Below are 22,883 nucleotides of genomic sequence, written 5' to 3'. Positions count from 1 at the left end.
AGTTTTTCAATATACACTAATCACCATTCAAACACACCAATTTGATGTCATTTCACCATTCCAATAATTACAATTTTCATACATGTAAACATAAGACTTTTAATTAGAATTTTAACAATTTCCATATCTGTATACACCAATTTTTTTAGTGTAGAGGTTTCATTACACCTTTAGTGTGGTAGTTTCATTGCACCAACAGGAGTCCAGTACATTAACCTGTTTCACAAGATACTGCTTCTTCAGGAACATGCTTCTCTCAGACTGTAAGCCAAGGCCTTTCATAATAGTCTCCCATAATACATAATTTGCCATATGCTTTAAGCCAAGCGCTACTGAGTCTAGGGGGGAATCTACACGTCGTACTGAAGGCGCTTGCACGCGCCTCCAGTACGCCCCCAAAACGATGGTGTAGATTCCTGCCTACCTGCCCAGAAGAGACGGAGGAGGTGGCGGCGGCTGGGGAATCCGGCCGCGTCCTTGCCGCCGGCGCTGCCTCCCCGCCGGCCTCCTGCTGCCGGGGTAAGAGCCACCAGGGTTGGAGAGCTCGGCTTCCGCTTCCGCTGAGCTCTCCGACCTGGGTGGCTCTTACCCCAGCAGCAGGAGGCCGGCGGGGAGGAGGCGGCGGCAGCAAGGACGCGGCCGGTTCCCCAGCCACCTCCTCCTCCGCCTCTTCCTCCGTCTCTTCTTTCTTCCGTCTACACCATCGTTTTGAGGACGCACTGGAGGCGCACACAAGCGCCTTCAGTACGACGTGTAGATTCCCTCTAGCTCTCAAGGCTCTCAGGTATACACCAAAAATTGGTGTATACAGATATGGAAATAGTTAAAATTCTAATTAAAAGTCTTATGTTTGACTGAGTTTGGATGACACAATAACCCATGATGGTTTAATTCAGCAATGATGGCTGAATTAACCCATCATGGCTTGTCATGTCATCTGGTGGGAATTTTGTTTAACCCATAATGGCTTATTTGGCAAAATAACCCACTCGGATAACCCACAGTCTGCATTGTGTTATGTTTGGTCACAGTGGGTTATTTTCGCTGGCTACAACACTGTGCAGCAAGGGCAGTTAAAACTAGGGGTGTGCACGGACCCCCCGCTCCGCTTCACTTGCAGATCCGCCATTTTCCGGAGCGGGTCGCTCCGCTCCGCCCCCGCTCCGCCCACTTCCGCTCCGCTCCGCTCGGAGCTCCGGATCCGGATCCGGAGCTCCGTTTTTCCCCCCCCATAGGGTTGCATTGAAAGCTAAAAAAGTAAACAACTTTTTTTCCGTTGAAGTTAGAAACCTCACGTTTGGCACCATGACACCTCATGGGCGTATACACACACACGCCAAGTTTCAAGGCAATCCCATCATCCCCTGATTTTTGGCGAATTTTTGAAAATCGGGCACCCCATTCACACCCCTTGGGATAGCTCCGTCAATTTGCATGTTAGAAACCTCAAACTCGGCACCATGAGAGCTTATCCATGTGTCCACATGCACGCCAAGTTGCAAGCAAATCCCATCATCCCCTGATTTTTGGCGCGGCTCTACCCTCTAACGCACCACCCATAACCCTAATTCACACCCCTTTAGATAGCTCCGTCAATTTGCATGTTAGAAACCTCAAACTCAGCACCATGATAGCTTATCCACGTGTCCACATGCATGCCAAGTTTCAAGGCAATCCCATCATCCCCTGATTTTTGGCGAATTTTTGAAAATCGGGCACCCAATTCACACCCCTTGGGATAGCTCCGTCAATTTGCATGTTAGAAACCTCAAACTCGGCACCATGAGAGCTTATCCATGTGTCCACATGCACGCCAAGTTGCAAGCAAATCCCATCATCCCCTGATTTTTGGCATGGCTTAACTCACCCCAAATTGTCCCATTCTACAACTACGTCAATTTGCATGTTTGAAACCTCAAAGTCGGCACCATGATAGCTTATCCACGTGTCCACATGGACGCCAAGTTTCAAGGCAATCCCATCATCCCCTGATTTTTGGGGAATTTATGAAAATCGGGCACCCCATTCAGACCCCTTGGGATAGCTCCGTCAATTTGCATGTTAGAAACCTCAAACTCGGCACCATGAGAGCTTATCCATGTGTCCACATGCACGCCCAGACTCAAGGCAATCCCATCATCCCCTGATTTTTGGCGCGGCTTAAACTTTTTAACTCACCCCAAATCAAGTCCCATTCTACAACTACGTCAATTTACACGTTAGAAACCTATCCTTTGGTCCCATGACAGCTTACCCATGTGTCCCCATGGACACCAAGTTTCAAGGCAATCCCATCATCCCCTGATGTTAGGGGAACTTTTGAAATTCGGACACTCCAGTATGTCAGGGATTTAAAGTTGCAATTGCAGACAGCTCAATGGGGCCAGTTCCAAGGCAATCCCAACATGCCACGAGATAACCCTAAATCTTCTGGCACATTTGAAAAAGGGATTATTGAACTTGATAAAGTCTAAGTGAGCGCAGGAAGGACTTCTCCCCTGAGTCAAAGCAAGACACATACACCATCCCTGCAAGGCGGGAAGGGGAGAAGGGAGGGAAGGCAGGCAGGCAGGCAGGCAGGCAGCATGCATTGTAGTGCCGCAAGGATGGCTTGAGCACTAACGCATAGCAAACCAACCCGTAAGCGGGCGCAAGGCGCAAGTGAGGCAAAGATGGCTGGTTGTTTCTTTCTAAGCCAGCAGTTACGCCTTGAGGGGCACAGAGGAGAACGATTGGGAGGAAACCAGGCACCAGGCGGGCAGAGAGGCAGGCAGAGTAGGCGAGGAGTCAGTCCTGGCAGATGCCCCACCACAGCAGCACCCCGGGGGAGGCGGGCAGGCGGGCAGGCAGGCAGGCAGGCTGCGGGCATTTCTGGGGGCACAAGGAAGTGATGGCTGGTTTCTAAGCCAGCATTGCAGTTAGTCACGTATTGCAAACGCAAACCATCCCAGCGAGTCGGTCACCGAGGAGGACAGGCTAGCAGAGGGGCAGGCAGAGTGACATGTCATAGATCTAGTATTGGGGAGGAGTCAGTCCCGGCAGATGCCCCACCACAGTAGCACCCTGGGTGGGCATTGGAAAACGCCATCTTGTGGGTCAATACTTCCCCCACCCCATGTCCTGCAGGGTTGCCTGCCTAACCCTTGTGGGGATGGGAGATGGAGAGCTTAGAGTGGCAGTGCCAGCAGCAGCCTTCGGCTTTCCCCTGGAACCAGTCGCCTTGCCCGCCTCTTTCCCCAGCAAGATCGCCTGGTGCTGCCTCTGAAGATGCATCTTCATGCTGCTGGTTCCATAATGCCCTGTCGATGAACCCCTGCTTAGGCTGAGTTTGCAGTGGCGACAGACAGCAAAGCGGGGATCCGCTCCCAACTCAAAGTGGTCCCACACGATGCTTGTCTTTCGTTTCCGTGGTGACACCACCAATTGCCCGCCTGAGCTCTCTGGTGTTGCCACAGAAACAGGGGTGTGGGATGAGACTGGGGAGAGAGCCTCGGCCTGCTGCTGCTCCTCCTCAGCCCCCACATCCTGGAGGCCCACCGCCTCCTCCTCCTCCCCCCCCTCCACTGTGCTGAGGACCTCGTCTAGGTCCATCAGCGGGCTCATGGGCTGAAAGGAGAATGAAGGAGTTGGGGATACTCCTCCTCCTCTAATGGCACTGCTGCCACATGCCTCTTGCAAACGGGCACTTTTCCCATTCCCACCCTCAAAAAGAGAACGCCGGGCACAAGTTGCAGAAGAGAGTGGCTCTGCCTGCTGCTTGTCCTGCTTCTGTTTTGGAGCAGTCAGCCAAGGAGTTGCCCGTTTGAGTTTCACAGGAGGAGAGGAAGCCTGCTTACTGCTGGCAGCCTGAGCCTTGCTGCTTTCAGCACGCCTGCTTCCTCTTTTCATGATGACTAACAAAATATTAATACTACTAATACTATGTATAAGGTACTACTAAGAATATGTATAAGAAGAATATAATATGTTTAAATGTAGGGAAATGGGACAAGAACAATAAAATATACTACTACTAATATGTATGAGAATATACTAATATATATATATACTACTAAGAATATCTACAAGAATATAATAATATGTTTAAGAATATTACTAATAAATGTAGGGAAATGGGACAAGAAATGGGACAACCACTACTATAAGAAGAACAAAATATGAATACTACTAATAATATGTATGAGAATGTATACTAATAGACTACTAAGACTATGTAAAAGAATATAATAATAATATGTTTAAGAATAGGGAAATGGTGTGCGTATGCTTTTCCCAAAATGCTCAATCTGTGGCTGCCTGTTGAACTTGACAAAAGCAGCCCACTCCGTCCAAGTTACACAGAGAAGAAAAAGAGAATCAAATTTTTTTGGTATATTTGGTATATAGAAGATAGAAGGAAACACAATCAGGATTTAAGAGAGGGGAGGGGGAAAAAGAACCAACCACTACTATAAGAAGAACAAAATATGAATACTACTAATATAATATGTATGAGAATATATACTAATAGACTATGTGAAAGAATATAATAAAATATGTTTAAGAATATAAATGTAGGGAAATGGGACAAAAAGTGTGTGTATGCTTTCAAAAGAAAGCTTTCACAAAAGCAGAACAGTCAGGCTTTAATACAGGGAAGGGGGGGCAACCAACCCAACCAACCCAAACACACACTCCAAAATTCAAAAATAAAGTTTATATTAAATCAAAGTAAGGGGAAAACACAGGGCAAACTAAGCTACAAGTCAGAAAGAAGCAAACAAACACACACACGCGCCAAACTAAACCTATCCTAATCTATCTCCAAAGTCCAAAGCAGGAGCACTAACTAACTAAGTGTTCCCTCCACGAACGCCAACCCACAAAGAGACACAAAACAGAAAGTTCTCAGGGTGGGTCTGCCTTAGTCCCCCCTCCAACGCTGGGATTGGAGGAGGATGCTTTCTGAGGAGATCAATTCTCATCAGGATTGGGAGTTGAATGTGCCTGTCATCGCTTCCAAAAAAATAAAAAAATAAATAAAAAAAAACCCAAACCCCGATTTTTAACAAAATATTGCACGTGAACCACAGCACGCAGAAAGTTGAGAGTAGTCTCAAAATGACCCCCATCCACGACTCTCTGTGCACAAGAATTTTCAGAACGATAGCTTAAACCCCCCCCCAGTTATCCCCGATTCTTTCCCTCAATGCAATCCTATGGGCGAAAAGCCGAAACGCAGTTTGAGCCGCGCGGTTGACCCGATTTTCAAAAAAATATAGCACGCGACACGGACAACGCAGAGAGGTGAGAGTGGTCTCAAAATGACCCCCATCCACGACTCTCTGAGCACAAGAATTTCCAGAGCGATAGCTTCAAAAACAACGTAGTTATGCGCGATTATTTGCCGCAATGCAATCCTATGGCGAAATGTTTTCAAGATGGCGACCGGAGCGCTCCGCCTGAACTCGGAGCTCCGAAAAATGGTCGCTTCTCTTTGCCTTGCTTCTAGGGGGTCCACGGTCCGCTCCTACTCCGCCTCTGGGTAAGGCGGAGCAGGCCAATCCGCTACTGCTTCTACGCTCCTAATCGGAGCGGAGCACATCCCTAGTTAAAACAGCTGCCTCTGCTGGTTGCTGGCTTACTGATTAGGAACACATTAAACAGACCAAGTTGGCAGTGCAGAGGAAGCAGGCTATGAAGTTTGGTTGCAATCCTGCAAACCTCCACAGTGTTATTGGCATCTTCTGCTTTTTGGTGCACCTCAGATTTTCACTGCTTTCACAGTCAGTGCTGGGTTTTCATAGTGCACCAGGTTCCTTCTTTGTAGAGGAGGCAGTGTATGGCATTTGTTCCCAATCCTACAACCCCCAAAGATGTTATAGGCATCTCCCCCTATTTTGTGCACTTGGAATTTTCAGAGTTAGGGCATTGGGTTTTCATAGTACAGGGGGCAGGAGGGGTGAAGCAAATTTCACACTGTAGCTTAGCAAGCTACTCACAGTAGCTTCTTTGTCTGTTCATGTGGGGGATATCAGTAGCTCATTTTCAAAATAAGCTACTGTGGGTAGTTTATTATTAACATATCACGGCTTAAAGTGATGTCTGAACACCTTTGTCTTCTAAATACTCATTGTAATCCTGAGAGGGGGAGAACCCTCTCCACCACCTAAGAAAATGGCTACAGAATTTGGAGAGGAACAAATTTTATTTCATTTTTTGATGAGGTAGAAAAATTGGTTTTCTATTCTTAAATAACGTGTCTGCTATTTTTTTTAAAAAAATTGGGGGGCTAAGAACCTTGTAGGATAGGTATTTCTCTGATCTGAAATTCTGGTTCACAAAGTGTTCTGGTGATTAGTTTAGGTACAGAGCCTACTCTGTAAATGTCTAAAGGTAATTTTTGATCAGGGTCAAACCAATCAAAGATTTGCACCGTTGAGCACGATGGCATAGACAGGTTGCCATTCCAGGTGAAATGTGGGAGAAGACGTAATGAAGAACTGTGCCATCGGTTGTGTACATCTGCTAATGTACACAGGGCAGGATTCAGCAATATAACCTGAATAGCCACACTGAAATGAGTGGCCACAATGGAGCTAGGTATGAGCCCACCCAGTCTAGATCTACACTGCCATTTTATAGTGGCATTGAAGAGCACTGATCATTGTTGGGGCACATTGCACATTCCATATGCTGTAATGATTTGACACAAGGTATAGATTTGGCCTTAGTCAATGTAAGGCATTGATTTGGGTGAGTGGGAATCTAAGGCGGAAGATGACAGCTACAGAGCTAGGGAGCAGGAGGAGGTGGCTAGGAAGGGCTGTGGTAGCCAGCTGAGGGCATGGAAGCCACAAGAAAGAAACTGGGGAGCGGGGAAGGAGAGCAACAGTAATCCAGTGGGACAGGGGAAGCCAGCTGGGAGCATCTTGGCTCAGGGTGGGACACAGCAGGTTGGGGAGGGTTGTATGCTGGCATGTCTGACTGGATGGGTGCTGCCTGTGCATGAGATAGAGGGAGGAAAAGAGAAAGGGTTGAACGAAGGAGTGCCCACCAACACCTTGTGTCTAATGGTCCATCACCATTTCACCTATACTACTGGTAATCAGGACTGGCGTGGCCACCTGTCATTTCCTGCCACCATATGTCCCCCACCCCTAAGACCGCCCAGGCCTGCAGTGGGAAGTTTGAGAGTGAGGCATGGACTCTTGCGCTCTTCCCCATCCTGCTGCCAGATTTCTCTCCTGGCAGGACAGAGCTGTCTTGCCTGTGCAAGTGCTGGAGCAAAGTCAAGGGCTGTAATGCGCTGCTGTCTTGCCTCTACTCACCTCCTGCACTGTACGTGGATAGTATAGCTGGTATCCACTGCTCACTCAAAGTGATCCCAGACTATACTTGCTTAATTCTGCAGTGATCCAGACTGTAAACCCTTTCCAATGAATGGAGTTACAAGAGGAAGAGATGGACTGCGACATGTATGCAAGCATGAACTTGCCTGAACACTACTTGCTGACTGTGCTGTCATGGCCATAGGACTACACAATCATATTTGTTTACATGCTTCATCACCACATGCGCAACACTTGCCTTGACAATTCTTTCGATGGCCGATTACTTTCAACAAAGGAAATGGTGGTCTGTCAATGAAGTTCTCAGCATTTTGTCCCAGGGCCTCCTTTGTCACCTTGAATCCATTCAGTACGATGATATTTCTCCACCCAGCATATAATGAGATAACTGATCCAAGCTTATTTCCCCACTATGATACATAACATGAAAATAGGACAAATTAATCTGATAACCTGTGGAAAATACAACAAAAACATGGATGGTTCTGACTGTAGGCCAGTTGAAATCTGAGAAAATGAAATAAGAGTGATGCTATTGTGAAGAACATAGCCATAATTGTATGAACTGAGTGGGTTTTTAAAAGTCAGTCATAAAACCACCAATGTAACAAAGAATTTCTTTTACTTTCTCACCTGTCAGCTGACTGTCACTGAGATCCATGAAATTAAAGCCATGAAATGATTCCATTCTTGTCCTAGGCATGGCTAGATGAGGGGATTGGAGGGGTATAATCTCGCAATTTTATGATCACAACATTCTCCCCCTCGTCTATACGTGGAGAGCAACCTCACGGCCACCATTTTTTATTTGTTTTTGTTAAAGGAAAAGGAGCGCACGAGCACTGGAGCACCACATAAGTGTTTTTTTAAACCTTTCCCTCCCTCCCTCCACCCAACCTCTGATGGGCACAGAGCTCCAGAGGAGCTCCATGCCCGGTTACCAGGACAAAACAGCGAAGGCTTTGAGGCCTTGTTGTCATGGCGATTAATTGTGTCTTGTTTTAGAAAGAGGTGGATCAGGGTGGGAAGGTTAGGAAGGAGTGAGTGTGCGCAAGAGCGAAGAGGAAGAGGAGAGCGAGCACGTGCCAGGCAGGCCAGGCTGAGGTTTCCCAAACAGAGCAGCTTCAGTGAGCAGATGCTGCCCACACCTTTCTTGCTCACTCCTTTTCACATCTGTGCTGGAGCGAGATCCAACTAAAGAAAAAAAAAGCAAGCTAGAGGAAGGACCAGGGACCAGTCTCTTAATGTCTCTTGCTTTAATGTCTCTTGCTTTTTTCTTTTTTTCCTTTTTTTAATGTTTCTTGCTGCTGGTGGTTGCTGATCTCCTTTGTTCATTTCTGGGTGGTTAGGGGATCATTTTCCCCAGCACAAATACTTTTGTTTTAAAAAAACCCATTCCCATCAGAGTCCAATAGATTCATGTAAAAAATAATAATAAAGGGGCTGTGCCTGAATAGGGAATGGTTTTAAGTAGGGATGTGCTCCGCTTCTCCTCGAACAGGAGAAGCAGGAGCAGAGCGGGGGGCTTCGCCTATCCTTAAGGCGGAGGCGAAGAGGATTGGGGGGCCGGCGGAGCGTTGCGAAGAGGATCGAGGTGAAGGCGGATCCTTCGCCTCGATCCGGAGCTCCGCCAGAAAGGTAAGTGGGGTTTACCTGGCCCTGCCGCTGTCACCCATGCAGCGGCAGGGTAACCCCCCTCCCTCCTCTCGGTAACCCCCCCTCCCTCCTCTCCCTTACCTGCGTCCGTCCGCGGTCCCTTGGCTTCTTCAATTGAGCCACAGGCTCAACCAGGAAGTCTAGACTTCCTGGTTGAGCCACAGGCTCAATTGAAGAAGCCGAGGGACCGCGGATGGACACAGGTAAGGCCCCCCCTCCCCCTTGGTCTCTGTGGGTAAGGGAGAGGAGGGAGGGGAGCCTTACCTGGAGCCACTCCCCTCCACTGCAGATCTCCGATTCGGAGCCAGAGCTCCGCGGCGAAGAGGAGCGGACTATGGGCGGAGCGGCACGGAGCAGAGCAGGCCGATCCGAAATTTTCAGATCGGCCCGCGGGGCGGAGCACGTGCACACCCCTTCTTTTAAGTCAGTGCTGTCATATTGTGTAAAAAAATATTTGGGCTTGTATGTGCATGATTTACAGATTGAAAAATTATTGTGTGTGTATGTGTGTGTTTGGGCCTAGAATTAATTTTGTTTTGCTATATAATGCATCCCAATTATGGTGTGAAAATGTAGATTTAAAAAATCCTTCTTTTTCTCCTTTAAACATGTTATTATGTAACCCAAACTCTCTGCCTTGCAGTCATTGACTCTTATTTGCCTGCTGCCTCAGTTTGCCTATGTGTGAAATGGGTTTCCTGGTCTCATAATAATAATAATAATAATAATAATAATAATAATAATAATAATAATAATTTTATTTCTTACCTGCCTCTCCATTTTGATTGAGGTGGGGAACAGCAGTAAATTTAAATGTTGGAGAAATGGGCTTGGCTATAAATGCCTTTCTCTGTGTTGTGACATACCCTGGATATTATTATTATTATTATTATTATTATTATTATTATTATTATTATTATTAAAGTCACTTTAAAAAGCCTGCTCTCTATTGGTTCTGGGAACATACTATGCTGCAATTATGTAACCCAAACTGTCTCTTGCAGTCACTGACTTTTATTTGCCTGCTGCCTCAGTTTGCCTGTGTGTGAAGTGGGCTTCCTCCTTTTCCACCACCCTTTGCTTTCAATAAGAGGGCTCTGCCAAAAAATTCCTGTGTTATTCTGGAGAGGTTTCTCAGAGGGGGATGATACTGTTGGCTCTAGTGAAACCGCTTTCCACCCCACCAATTAGGGTTGGGTAACTGAGGTTTGGGGTGGGGCACTCATAACTACCTTACACTTAAAACCCCTGATGCCTAAACTTATTCTTGGCAGTTCTCCAAACTATTCTCTGGCACCAGCAGCCAGAGCCAGCTACAACACTGCTTTTTCCATGGATCTCTTCCTTTTTTGCTTTTTGCTTTTGCCTCAGGACAGTAGGTCAGGAAAAATGAAAAGGGGTGGGGGTGGGGAATGAATCTGTACCTTCTCCATTTCTTCCTTTTTTCTCCATAGAGAATTAGGACAGGAATGGGTGGTGGTGAGTATATACTCATACTGCAAACCTATGAATGTTTACTCATAAATAAACCCCACAATATTCAATGTCTCTTTTTTTCTTTTATTCCTTACAAAGGCAATGGATTGCAATAAAAAAACACCCAGCTTCATCAGGAGCTCAATCTTCAAAAACTTCATCTTTTGGACCTTTAGACTACTACTTCACATGCACTGGGTTTCCTAGGTGTACAGGGCACAGGTGCCTCAGATTACTCTTACTTTCCTTACACTAGGAGTCTGCACTGGTTCAAAAGTAACTGTTTTCTAAAGGAAGTGTTCTGTCTGTTTTATCTGTATGTCAAGGAAATGCTTGTGTAGTGACTCTACCTCGTTTGAAAGCATTTTTCCGTACACTGATTTGAATTTGGCTAATACATGCTATATCAAAAATAAAACCTAATCAATATATGATTTATTTCAGAATATATGGTTAGGATAGCAGTTTTAGTTTGAGATATACCATTATTTTTCTTTCAGAGATGTGGGATACAGCCCACCCACCTAAAAATATGCTTTGCCCCTTCTGTGCCCCCCCCCCGAATTTTTTTCTGGTGCCGCCACTGGAACTGGATGACAGCAAATAAACTAAAACTCAGTTGAGACAAGACAGGTTGTTCACTGGTTGCAGGAGATGCTATTCAATCTATCATGGATATCTTTTACTGGATTCATGGGTTTTAAGTTTCTGTTTTACCAATATTTTCTGCTTTGTTTTGTATTTCATATATGACTGCTTCTGTTTAAATGTTGTAATATTAGAAGTCACAGTAGACTCAAAAGGTGATCTGTCATTCTGAAAATATAAATGCAATTTATAAAAGTATAAACAGCTTGGCATCCAGTGCAGCAGCTGTCATATTCATGTTTCAAGGTGGAGAGGAGTGCACCTAAGATAAAAATGAGTTCCTTCTCTTCCACCTACCCTCAGCACCAAAGAGTGAGAAACAAGAATTGTGAATAGACAGAGGCAATGAAGGAAAGCTGAACGTTTATAGCTAGAATTAGATGGAGTGGGTTGGGGGGAACATGACGAGGTTGTTCTCTGTGGTTTCTGTTGTAGTCTAAAACGTCTGGAAGGCAACAAGTTTGGGAAAGGCTCTCAATGGGATTTTTCAAGCTTTATTTCTGGGTGATGTACAAGCGAACCAGCTCTTGGTTCCTACAAAGAACATGCTCAACAAGCACAGACCAGAGGGTGAAATGCAAACCTCCCTCCCAAAGGATCGATAAGTCTGATGAGTAGTGAGGAGAGACTTGGGCATCAGGGCTGGGTGCCAAAATGAGGGGGCTCAACAGAGCAAAAGAGGAGGATGGTATCTCTGAAGGAGTTGGGGTTGAGAGACTAAGAGAGAAGGGGAACTAACAAGAGAAAAGGGGGCAATCCTTAAGCAGAAGTGTTGGTCCTTTAAGAGTGGCTATAAAGTTCACTTTTGCCATGATTCCCCCATGACTCTGCTGTGGTAACTGGACAGGATAATTTGCCCCTTTCTATGCAACTTATAAAGCTATGTGTCTTTCTCAGGGCCAGAATCTGACTAAGGCTATAATTCCATACCATGCAGTGCCCTCAGAGCTGGTCCAGCTAAAAATGAATAGAGGGAGGTGCAATGGATTCCAGAGATACAAATCACATTGCATCCTATTTGGTGAGAGTTTAAAATGATATTTCTGTTTTATGGAAAGTTAAGATCAACCAAGTTCTGAGAAGTGCCAGTACGAGATGTCTGGTGCAGTCACTTCTCAGGGCTTTGCTAATACTATAATGCCATAACATGCATGTGCTCAAAACTGATGAGGCAGTACTTACATATTGGACAGTTCTATGTGGATTCTTCGAATCAAACTGCAGCACATTCCCAATGAAAGGGAGGGTGGCAGGTCCAGGTGGACAACGACCCCATCTCTTCCTCTTCCCATAATCAAACAGCAAAACAAAAACGATGAGAAAAATAGCCAGTGTTGGAAGGTTGTTCCAGCAGGATGAGACCTTGGTCCACAGCCAAGGGATAGAAGCTGTGATCACAGCTATTAGACTCATTATCTTCCCTTCCTTTCGTTTCTCCCTCAGCAATTCTTGTTCTGCAGTTTGAAGTTGTATCAGTTTTTGTTGTTCTTTCCAATTCTTGTCTGTTTCAATTCATTGCAGGAATGCAACTCCACGTTAATATAGTTCCCTCAGTAGGTGTGTTAGTGCTTCATTAAGTGACTGTACAACATGTACAGTTGAGTCACTGTACAAGTAATAGTATAAAGACATAGATTAAAATAAATTACGTGTAATATATCCAGATGTATTTCACTTGTATTTCGAAGTTCTTGCAACATCAAGACACTGAGAACATAATCTCATAATCTCCGGAGCATCTCCGGAGTAAAGTCTCACTAAGGTAGATTAGCCTGCCATTGAAGTGAGTGGTGAGTCTGATTGGATTGGGACCAAATTACAGGATATCTGATGATTGTAACTTTGGTATCTCTACCTATAAAACAGGAAGTATGCGTGTGTCACCTATGTCCTGCAATGTTTGCCCATTTCCACATATGGTACTGCCTTAATACTGTTCACCCAGACAGGTGTCTGTGTACATGGATCAGAAAAAATCTAAAAACATGCATTTGGTAGTTTTAAGTATTTTTAAAACCTAGGTTTATGCCTACAACTCCCAGCATGCCTTGGGTGGAACTCCCAGCATGCCTTGGGTGGGAGGCCAGACTTACCGGTGTTTGGCAGCCATTGTGATTCCTAAAGTCAGTCGCGAGCAGTCAATCCAATTCCACATAAATGAGCTGCATCCATTTGCAGTGCCTCCTCCCATCTGCCATGTTTTGTTTTAAAATCATAACTGGTGGGAATCTACACTGATGTTATTCTAACGTTTTGAATGGGTTACTGTGACGCACAGTGTCACGTCACCCTGGGTCTCTAACGTTGTAAATGAGTTGTACTTACTGGTTCTATTTTGTTGTCCCCTTTCACTGTTGCTTAGTTGCAGCGCGGCTACTGATCCATGTGCCTCCTTCTACCGGTAACTTTCCTCCTTCTACAGGTAATTGCCCCAAAATAGTGTCCGCAACAATGTAGGAACAAAGCCAGACTATAAAACACATGGTCTTCAATGTCTATAGACTAATGCCCAAAGCATGGGAAACAAACAGAACAAATTTGAACTCTTATTACATGAAGGCAAATACGACTTGATAGGTATAACTGAAACTTGGTGGGATGACTCCCATGACTGGAATATAGCAATTGAAGGATATAACTTGTTCAAAAAGAACAGAAGAAATAGAAAGGGAGGTGGAGTTGCACTATATGTTAAAAATACCTATCCCTGCACAGAAATACAGGCGGATCAGACTGGGAGCCCCATCGAGAGCATCTGGATTAAAATAAATGGGGCAAGGAATAAAAAGAATATGATAATTGGAGTCTAATACCGACCACCCAATCAAGGAAAAGACGAGGACGAAACTTTTGAGAAACAAATTGCCAGTGTTTCAAGGAAGTGTGATGTAGTAGTGATGGGGGACTTCAATTACCCTGATATCTGTTGGGAGACCAATACTACCAAAAGCGGCCCTTACAAGAAATTCCTGACATGTGTGGGTGATAACTTTCTCCTACAGAAAGTGAAGGAAGGAACTAGAGGATCGGTAATCCTTGACTTGATATTGACCAATAGGGATGACTTAGTGGATAAAGTGGCAGTTACGGGAACTCTGGGGGAAAGTGACCACGTCATACTTGAATTCTTGATTATGAAGGAGACAAAAGTTGAGTGTAGGCATACACGTACTCTGGATTTGAGGAAAGCTGATTTTAATAAACTCAGAACTATGATAAGTAAGGTCCCATGGCAAATGAGCCTAATGAGAAAAGGAGGGCAGGATGGGTGGGAGTTTTTTAAAAAGGAAATTTTAAAGGCACAGTTACAAACAATTCCAACAAGGAGAAAAGATAGAAGACAACAGAGGAAACCAGTGTGGCTCCACAAAAAGCTTAGAGATGACCTGAAAACAAAAAGGGATACATATAGGAAGTGGAAGGAAGGCCAGGCTACAAAAGAAGAGTACAGACAAGTGGCGCAGAAGTGCCGAAATGGCATCAGGAAGGCTAAAGCTGTGAATGAGCTGAGATTAGCGAGGGATGCTAAAAGCAACAAAAAGGCTTTCTTCAGATATGTGAGTAGTAAAAGACAGAGGAAAGAAATGGTGGTTCAACTGCTTAATGAGGATGGCAAATTGATAACAGATGACAAAGAAAAGGCTGAAGGACTCAATTCCTACTTTGCCTCAGTCTTCTCCCAAAAGCGGGTCTATGACCCCCATGGAAAAAGTGAAGCAGAAGTTGAGGGGGCAGGATTGCAGTTTGAGATTGATAAACAAATGGTCAAAGAACACCTAATTTCCTTGAATAGTTTCAAATCTCCAGGGCCCGATGAACTGCATCCTAGAGTAATGAAGGAGCTAGCAGAAGAACTCTCAGAACCTTTGTCTATTATCTTTGCAAAATCATGGAAGACGGGTGAGGTGCCGGACGACTGGAGGAGGGCTAACATTGTCCCTATCTTCAAAAAGAGCAAAAAGGAGGAACCTAGGAACTACAGACCAGTCAGTCTGACATCCATCCCTGGGAAAATTCTGGAGCAGATTATAAAGAAGTCAATCTGTAAACACCTTGAAATCAATGCGGTGATCACTAGAAGCCAACATGGATTTGTCAAGAACAAGTCCTGTCAGACAAATTTGATTTCATTTTTTGATAAGGTAACTTCCCTTGTGGACCGTGGGAACGCTGTGGACATCATATATCTTGACTTCAGCACAGCTTTTGACAAAGTGCCCCATGATATTCTGATTAACAAACTAGCTAAAAGTGGGCTAGATGGAACAACTATTAGGTGGATTCACAGTTGGCTACAGAATCGGACTCAAAGAATACTTATCAATGGAACCTTCTCAAATTGGAGAGAGACAACGAGTGGGGTACCGCAGGGCTCAGTCCTGGGCCCAGTGCTCTTCAACATTTTTATTAATGATTTGGACGAGGAGGTGCATGGAACGCTGTTCAAATTTGCAAAATTGGGTGGGACACAAAATTGACACAAAATTGGGTGGGATAGCTAATACCCTGGAAGACAGAAACAAACTTCAAAGTGATCTTGATAGGCTGGAGTGCTGGGCTGAAAACAACAGGATGGAATTTAATAGGGATAAATGCCAAGTTCTACATTTAGGAAATAGAAACCAAATGCACAGTTACAAGATGGGGGACACTTGGCTCAGCAATACTACAAACGAGAAAGATCTTGGAATTGTTGTAGATCACAAGCTGAATATGAGCCAACAGTGCGATTTGGCTGCAAGAAAGGCAAATGCTGTTTTGGGCTGCATTAATAGAAGTATAGCTTCCAAATCACGTACTGGTTCCTCTCTATTCGGCCCTGGTTAGGCCTCATCTAGAGTATTGCGTCCAGTTCTGGACTCCACAATTCAAGCAGGACGCAGACAAGCTGGAGCGTGTTCAGAGGAGGGCAACCAGGATGATCAGGGGTCTGGAAACAAAGCCCTATGAAGAGAGACTGAAAGAACTGGGCATGTTTAGCCTGGAGAAGAGAAGATGGAGGGGAGACATGATAGCACTCTTCAAATACTTAAAAGGTTGTCACACAGAGGAGGGCCAGGATCTCTTCTCGATCCTCCCAGAGTGCAGGACACGGAATAACGGGCTCAAGTTAAAGGAAGCCATTTCTATTTCTTTTTCTTTCCAATCCTTCTCTTCCTTTTTAGTATAGTTAAATAACGTCAACTCTGATTTTGACCAATTTATTCTTAATCCAGTAATATCTTCAATTTCTTTCAACTGCTGTTTAATTCTTTCCATCTTTCCTACTGGGTTTTTAATAGTTAACAAAGTGTCATCCGCAAACATATTCAATTTTATCTTTTTAATAATACCTATCCCTTCTATCTCCCCATCATCTCTTATTGCATTTGCCAATAATTCCATAACCATTACAAACAGGACGGCGAGAGTGGACATCCTTGTCTTGTCCCTCTGGCTAGTCGTATCTTATCAGTAACTCCATCATTTACTACCACTGCGCTTGTATTTTGAGAGTATAATTGTTCTATTATAGCTTTAAATTTGTTTAAAGATTAGATATTTGGGAATTTGAATTACAAAAAAATTTGGAGAGTTTAGAGAAGGAAAATTTAAGTAGTTTGAAAAAAGAGATTTTAGTAAAATTGGAAAAATATAAAAGATTGAATCTATCATGGTTTGGAAGAATAGCATTAATTAAAATGAAGATTTTAACAAAGATTAATTTTATTTTTAGGATGCTACCAATAAAAATTTCAGAATCAGAGTTAAAAAATTGGCAGAATATTATAAATAATTATTGTAATGGGGATAAGAAAGTGAGGATAAATAAGAACAAATGGTATTTAAGCCAAAAAAAGGGAGGACTGGGTCTCCCAAATATTAACTTATATTATGTAGCTAATAGGTTAAGACATATTGCAGAGGCAATTTTAGGAGTAGGAGATTTAGATTGGATGGAGGATAAAACCACAAGTAATATAGACGTGAATTTGGAAAATGTATTTTTTAGGGAAGGAGGTAAAAAATGGGCTGAAAGTATAGGTAATCCGCTTTTAAAATTCCATTGGGAAATTTGGAGTAAATACAAAAGGGAATTGCTCTCGAGCAGCTCCCCTTTATCACCGGTAATAATGTTAAAGAATTGCCCTGATGATTTAAAGAGTAGATTAAGTAAAGATTTAATAGAGGAAAATAAAATGAAATTAAGGGAATGGTTAGGAGGGTTGAATACAAGAGAGGAGATGGAAGAGATTCTAAAAGATAAAAAATTAACTTGGTTAAACTATTGGCAATTGGAACAATGGACTAAAAATTGGGTAAGAGAGAATGGAGATTGTAGAGAGTTGTCGAAGTTTGAGGAACTAATTGTCAAAAAAGAAATTGATAAGGGAGAAAACATAGTGACAAAAGGGTTAATGAGTGAAATATACAGAATATTACTTGAGATAGGGTTGATGGATAGCTCAGGAAAATTGGTTTGGGAGACTTATTTGAAGGTACAAATAGGACAGCAGAGTTGGGAAGGACTATGGAAACAAAGAGTGTTGAGAAATTTGTCAGTGAGAATAAAAGAGAATTATTATAAAATTATATGGAGGTGGTACCTAACCCCGGTTAGATTAAACAAGATAAATAAGCAGCACTCAGCAAATTGTTGGAGAGGTTGTGGGGGGAAAGGAACATATTTACATATGTGGTGGGAATGTAAATATGTGCAAAAGTTGTGGAAGATGGTGTTTTCTGAGACTGAAGAAATTGTTGGAATGAAGATAGAAGAAACACCAAGAGTTGCATTACTCTCACTATATGAAGATTTAAAATGTAAAAAAGAAATTAAGGAATTGATAACAAATTTGCTGACTGCAGCAAGGTTAATTCTAGCTAGGAACTGGAAGATTCAAGGTGATTATTGTATTGAAGAATGGTATAAAGAAGTATGGGATATTGCTATTAATGATAAATTGACATGTAATATTAAAGTGAGAAGAGGTATAGCAAAAATGAATGATTTTGAGGGAATTTGGAAACAGTTCCTAATATTTGTGTTTTCTAAGGGAAGTGGGAAACCACCAGCAGAAGAAACTATGAGATTTTGGAAACAGGAATGAGATCCCGAGGTGGGGGGTGCACTTTTATGTTAAGTATGATTATGTTAAATAGATTAAGCGAAAATATATGATATTAATGTTATTTAGCATTTATGTATTATGTTGTTTTTCTTTTAATTGTATTGATGTATGTTTAAGTATTGGAAAATAAATAATAATAATAATAATAATAATAATAATAATAATAATAATAATAATAATAATAATAATAAAAGTTAAAGGAAGCCAGATTCCAGCTGGACATCAGGAAAAACTTCCTGATTGTTAGAGCAGTACGACAATGGAATCAGTTACCTAGGGAGGTTGTGGGCTCTCCCATACTAGAGGCATTCAAGAGGCAGCTGGACAACCATCTGTCAGGGATGCTTTAGCGTGGATTCCTGCGTTGAGCAGGGGGTTGGACTCAATGCCTTATAGGCCCCTTCCAACTCTGCTATTCTATGATTCTATGATTTTTCCTCTTCACTGAGAGTAGCAGAACTGCTGGGTTTGCTCCGCCCACTTCCTGTTCTCCTTCCTTCACCCCGTTTGCTATCTTATCTGCTACAGCAGATAAATCACACCAGCGTTATACTGTGCAATCACTGATAATTGCATGCAAAGGACTCAGAAGTTTTCCACCTTAGAATCTGCTTTTATTGTGAAGTACTCCCATGCATCCTGCCTGAATTATGCTCCTTTTGCAAAAGCTTTGCCCAAGCCGCTGCTGTGGGCGCAGGAGCAGGATTTTAAACAAATGCTTACATCTGCATAAGCTTTAAAGATAAAGACAACAAAATTGGCACAGTAATAGATATTAGGGAGAGCTTTACGCATCCCAAATTTGAATCGAATTGGGTCATCCGTTGATTTTTATTATTTTTTTAACATTTCCCCCCTCTTTGCAAAGGAGCTGAGGAGCGCTCAAATCACTTCCTGGTAAGCAAAGGATCGCTGTAGCTCCGTGCAGGAAAATTAACAAGGGTCTCTGCTCCCAGTCCAAAACTCTAACCAGCGGGGTTTAAATGGTGTGTTTGAAATCATTTCAACAGCTGGGGCTGCCAAAAACAGGCCTCCCCTTCTGCGCTGCTAAAACTTTTCAATTTGGTCACCCATCTGAACCCTGACCAGACCCAGACCATCTTAGCTTCAGCAAAGTGGCTGGCTCCTACGCATTCAGGCTATTCCCCAGGACTTGTATTAAGATGTTTTAGGAGGTAGTTTGTGTGTGCTTATGACTATTGCTGGCTAGGAATGAGGCAGGAAGTGGGCAGAGTAAACCGAGCAGCTCTGCTTACTCTCAGAGAAGAGGAAGAACGGAAAGGATTGAACAATGTGCCCTCAAGTACCGTTGCAGCTAAACGTAAGTAACACTAGTGTAGGGTGACCATATTTTGGAAACCAAAAAGGAGGACAACATGGCCGCCCCATGGGGGTGTGCCCACCAACATGTCCAGCCCCCAAGGGGGCGTGCCCACCAACATGTCCAGCCCCCAAGGGGGTGTGCTCACCAGCATGCCCAGCCCCCAAAGGGGCGTGCCCACCCAAACATGGCCTTGGTCACAGGTCTAATTTCACAGCACACAATTAAGACAGACCTGTTCTACATTACATCTTAATGTTAAAATCATAGAATAGCAGAGTTGGAAGGGGCCTACAAGGCCATCGAATCCAACCCCCTGCTCAATGCAGGAATCCACCCTAAAGCATCCCTGACAGATGGTTGTGCAGCTGCCTCTTGAAGGCCTCTAGTGTGAGAGAGCCCACAACCTCACCAGGCAACTGATTCCATTGTCGTACTGCTCTAACAGTCAGAAAGTTTTTCCTGATGTCAAGATGGAATCTAGCTTCCTTTAACTTGAGCCCATTATTCTGTGTCCTGCACTCTGGGAGGATCGAGAAGAGATCCTGGCCCTCCACTGTGTGACAACCTTTTAAGTATTTGAAGGGTGCTATCATGTCTCCCCTCAATCTTCTCTTCTCCAGGTTAAACATGCCCAGTTCTTTCAGTCTCTCTTCATAGGGCTTTGTTTCCAGACCCCTAATCATCCTAGTTGCCCTCCTCTGAACACGCTCCAGCTTGTCTGCATCCTTCTTGAATTGTGGAGCCCAGAACTGGACACAATACTCTAGATGAGGCCTAACCAGGGCTGAATGGAGAGGAACCAGTACCTCACGTGATTTGGAAGCTATACTTCTATTAATGCAGCCCAAAATAGTATTTGCCTTTCTTGCAGCCATATCGCACTGTTGGCTCATATTCAGCTTGCGATCTACAACAATTTCAAGATCCTTCTCGTTTGTAGTATTGCTGAGCCAAGTATCCCCCATTTTGTAACTGTGCCTGGAATAAATCACTGGAATAAAGTATAAGTGAGACATTCAATGTATCTGAAATTAAGTTCACTCATTCCTACTTCTATAGCTTTTGCTGTACGTTGAAGCTTTTGCTATACTGTGTGCTCAGCTACACCAAGAAGGGTATTCCACTATGAAAGCGGTATATAAAAGTCAGGAGCTACACTATTACTTTATAGAGGTATTCAACTGGAATAGAAACCAAATGCACAGTTACAAGATCTGTCAGGGATGCTTTAGGGTGGATTCCTGCATTGAGCAGGGGGTTGGACTCGATGGCCTTGTAGGCCCCTTCCAACTCTGCTATTCTATGATTCTATGATTCAGAAAGAGCATAAACTACTATTAGCCTTGTTACAAGGTAGCTTCTGTGAGCAGTACTGACTCCATTTTGAAGTGACCCAAAACCCCACCTATGGACTGCGAGCAGTAACCATTTCCTGATAGACATCTTCAAATGCCTTCCCCAGAGACAAAGCTGGGGGGAAACCAAGCAGAATATGACTGCTGGATGGCAAGAGTTTTACCTGGTCATACACATGCTAATGTAGCCCTGTTGCTGAACTCCAAGCTGCATCAAGTACAGCCATCATCCCAAATCACCCTCTTTTGTTCCTGTTAGAAACACAATTTTGAAATGAAATTGCTTGGACAAAGTGGTGAAAGTTTAAACACTCTGTTTTATTGAGCAAATTTGCAAGTTTGGGTGTCTAGGCAGGTAGGCACACCCACCAGTTAGTGCATAGTCTTTTTATCCCTTAGCCCGGCCGAAGCAGTCCCTCCCCAGTCTCTCCATTGGTCAGAGACTAAAGGGGTTACAGCCTATCCCGGTACGCCTTGTAACTCCTCCCTTGTTTACTTGCTTTTTCATTTCATTTGATATTCCACCCACTATTATTTACTTATGTCCATATTTAGGTTTTATTCTTTCTGGGCACACCTTTCTTTATTCCTCTTCATCACGTCCCCCCCCCCCATAAGGTCATGAGTTCAAACAACAGATTTGTTTCTCTTCCCCTATCATAACCTCAAAAACATAAATTCTGACAGTTTACATAGTTATTTAACCTCAAAGTCATAAATTCTGAGGGGCTCCAGTAAGTCTAACACACAATTCCGTTACTCATGTTATCTCTGTTATAATAATATGACCTTCCCTCTGCTAGGTCTTATCCTCTTGCCTCTCGCCGTCTTCACTATCCCAGCTGAAAAGACTAGCATTCCTTTTAGCTGAACTATTTCAGAAATTCTCACAAAATGTTTTAATAATGCATTATCTACTATATTTCTCTTATAACATCTATATAATCCATTGGTTATATCTCTTTACAATATACTCATAACCTTGAAAAAGCAACATATTCTATATCTAACAATCCCTCCTCTTTATTTATTCTGTGTTGTCTTTTTCACATTTGTATATAAAAGTATACTTTTGACTGGACCACATGTTTGTAGGAACATTTCTCATTGCTGTGTACACGCTCTCACTGTTAAAGAATGCACACATGAGAGTAAATGTGCACAGAGTTGTTGCTATGGCGTCTTAAGTTGTTGTGTTGTTGTTGTTGTTTTCTTCACTGAACAGCAGAAAGCGTACATTCAGATTTTTTCGTCGCGAGGATTATTATGCCTCGTTATCTCATGAATGTCTCTGATCCGAGTTTACAAAGACAGCCATGCTGATTGACTAGATGTCGTTCCATGGAGGGGGCTCTTCAGCACTCTCCTTCCACTGGACACCTGTCTTTAGTGCTCACATGGGGCTTTCCAGCTTCCTCTTGGCTGCTTATTTTGTCTTTTAACTTCTCGATCAGATCTGGACAATTCTCAGTCTCTAGTACAGATGGGTCATCTGGATCACTTCTATGGCATCCAAAGTTCAGCTTTTCACATGTGCCGCTTGGACCTTGGGCTAACAGTCTGTGTAGGCTTAGAACACAACAGATTATTTCCTCCTTGGTAAAGACAGTCTCATAGTTATAGACTCTCCAAACACTTTGTATATGTGTTGGGACAGTCAAATACTTGCCAATTGTTCATATACTCAAACAATCACAGTGGTCAGTCAGGAACAAGGGTCTAAACTCTCTTGCTTCTAGCTTCTGTTGTCTTAGTTTAGCAGCACGCAGCACACCTGTGGAAAACTGATTTTGCTAAAATTAATTATGCAATAGTCTTTGATTTGTCCACCACGTGACAACAAAGCTGTATCTGTATTAGCTTGCTCACTTGATTTGAGCTGATGAACTTCTTCTCTAGGTCTGTTGCTGCGAAAAACCTGTGAAGAAACTTTCTTATACACTCATTAGTTTGGGGTTTCTTATCAAATAATTTCATCGTT

This window comes from Elgaria multicarinata, chromosome 9 (assembly GCF_023053635.1).
Source record: "Elgaria multicarinata webbii isolate HBS135686 ecotype San Diego chromosome 9, rElgMul1.1.pri, whole genome shotgun sequence".
Taxonomy (NCBI): Eukaryota; Metazoa; Chordata; class Lepidosauria; order Squamata; family Anguidae; genus Elgaria; species Elgaria multicarinata.
This window is presented reverse-complemented; position numbering follows the sequence as displayed.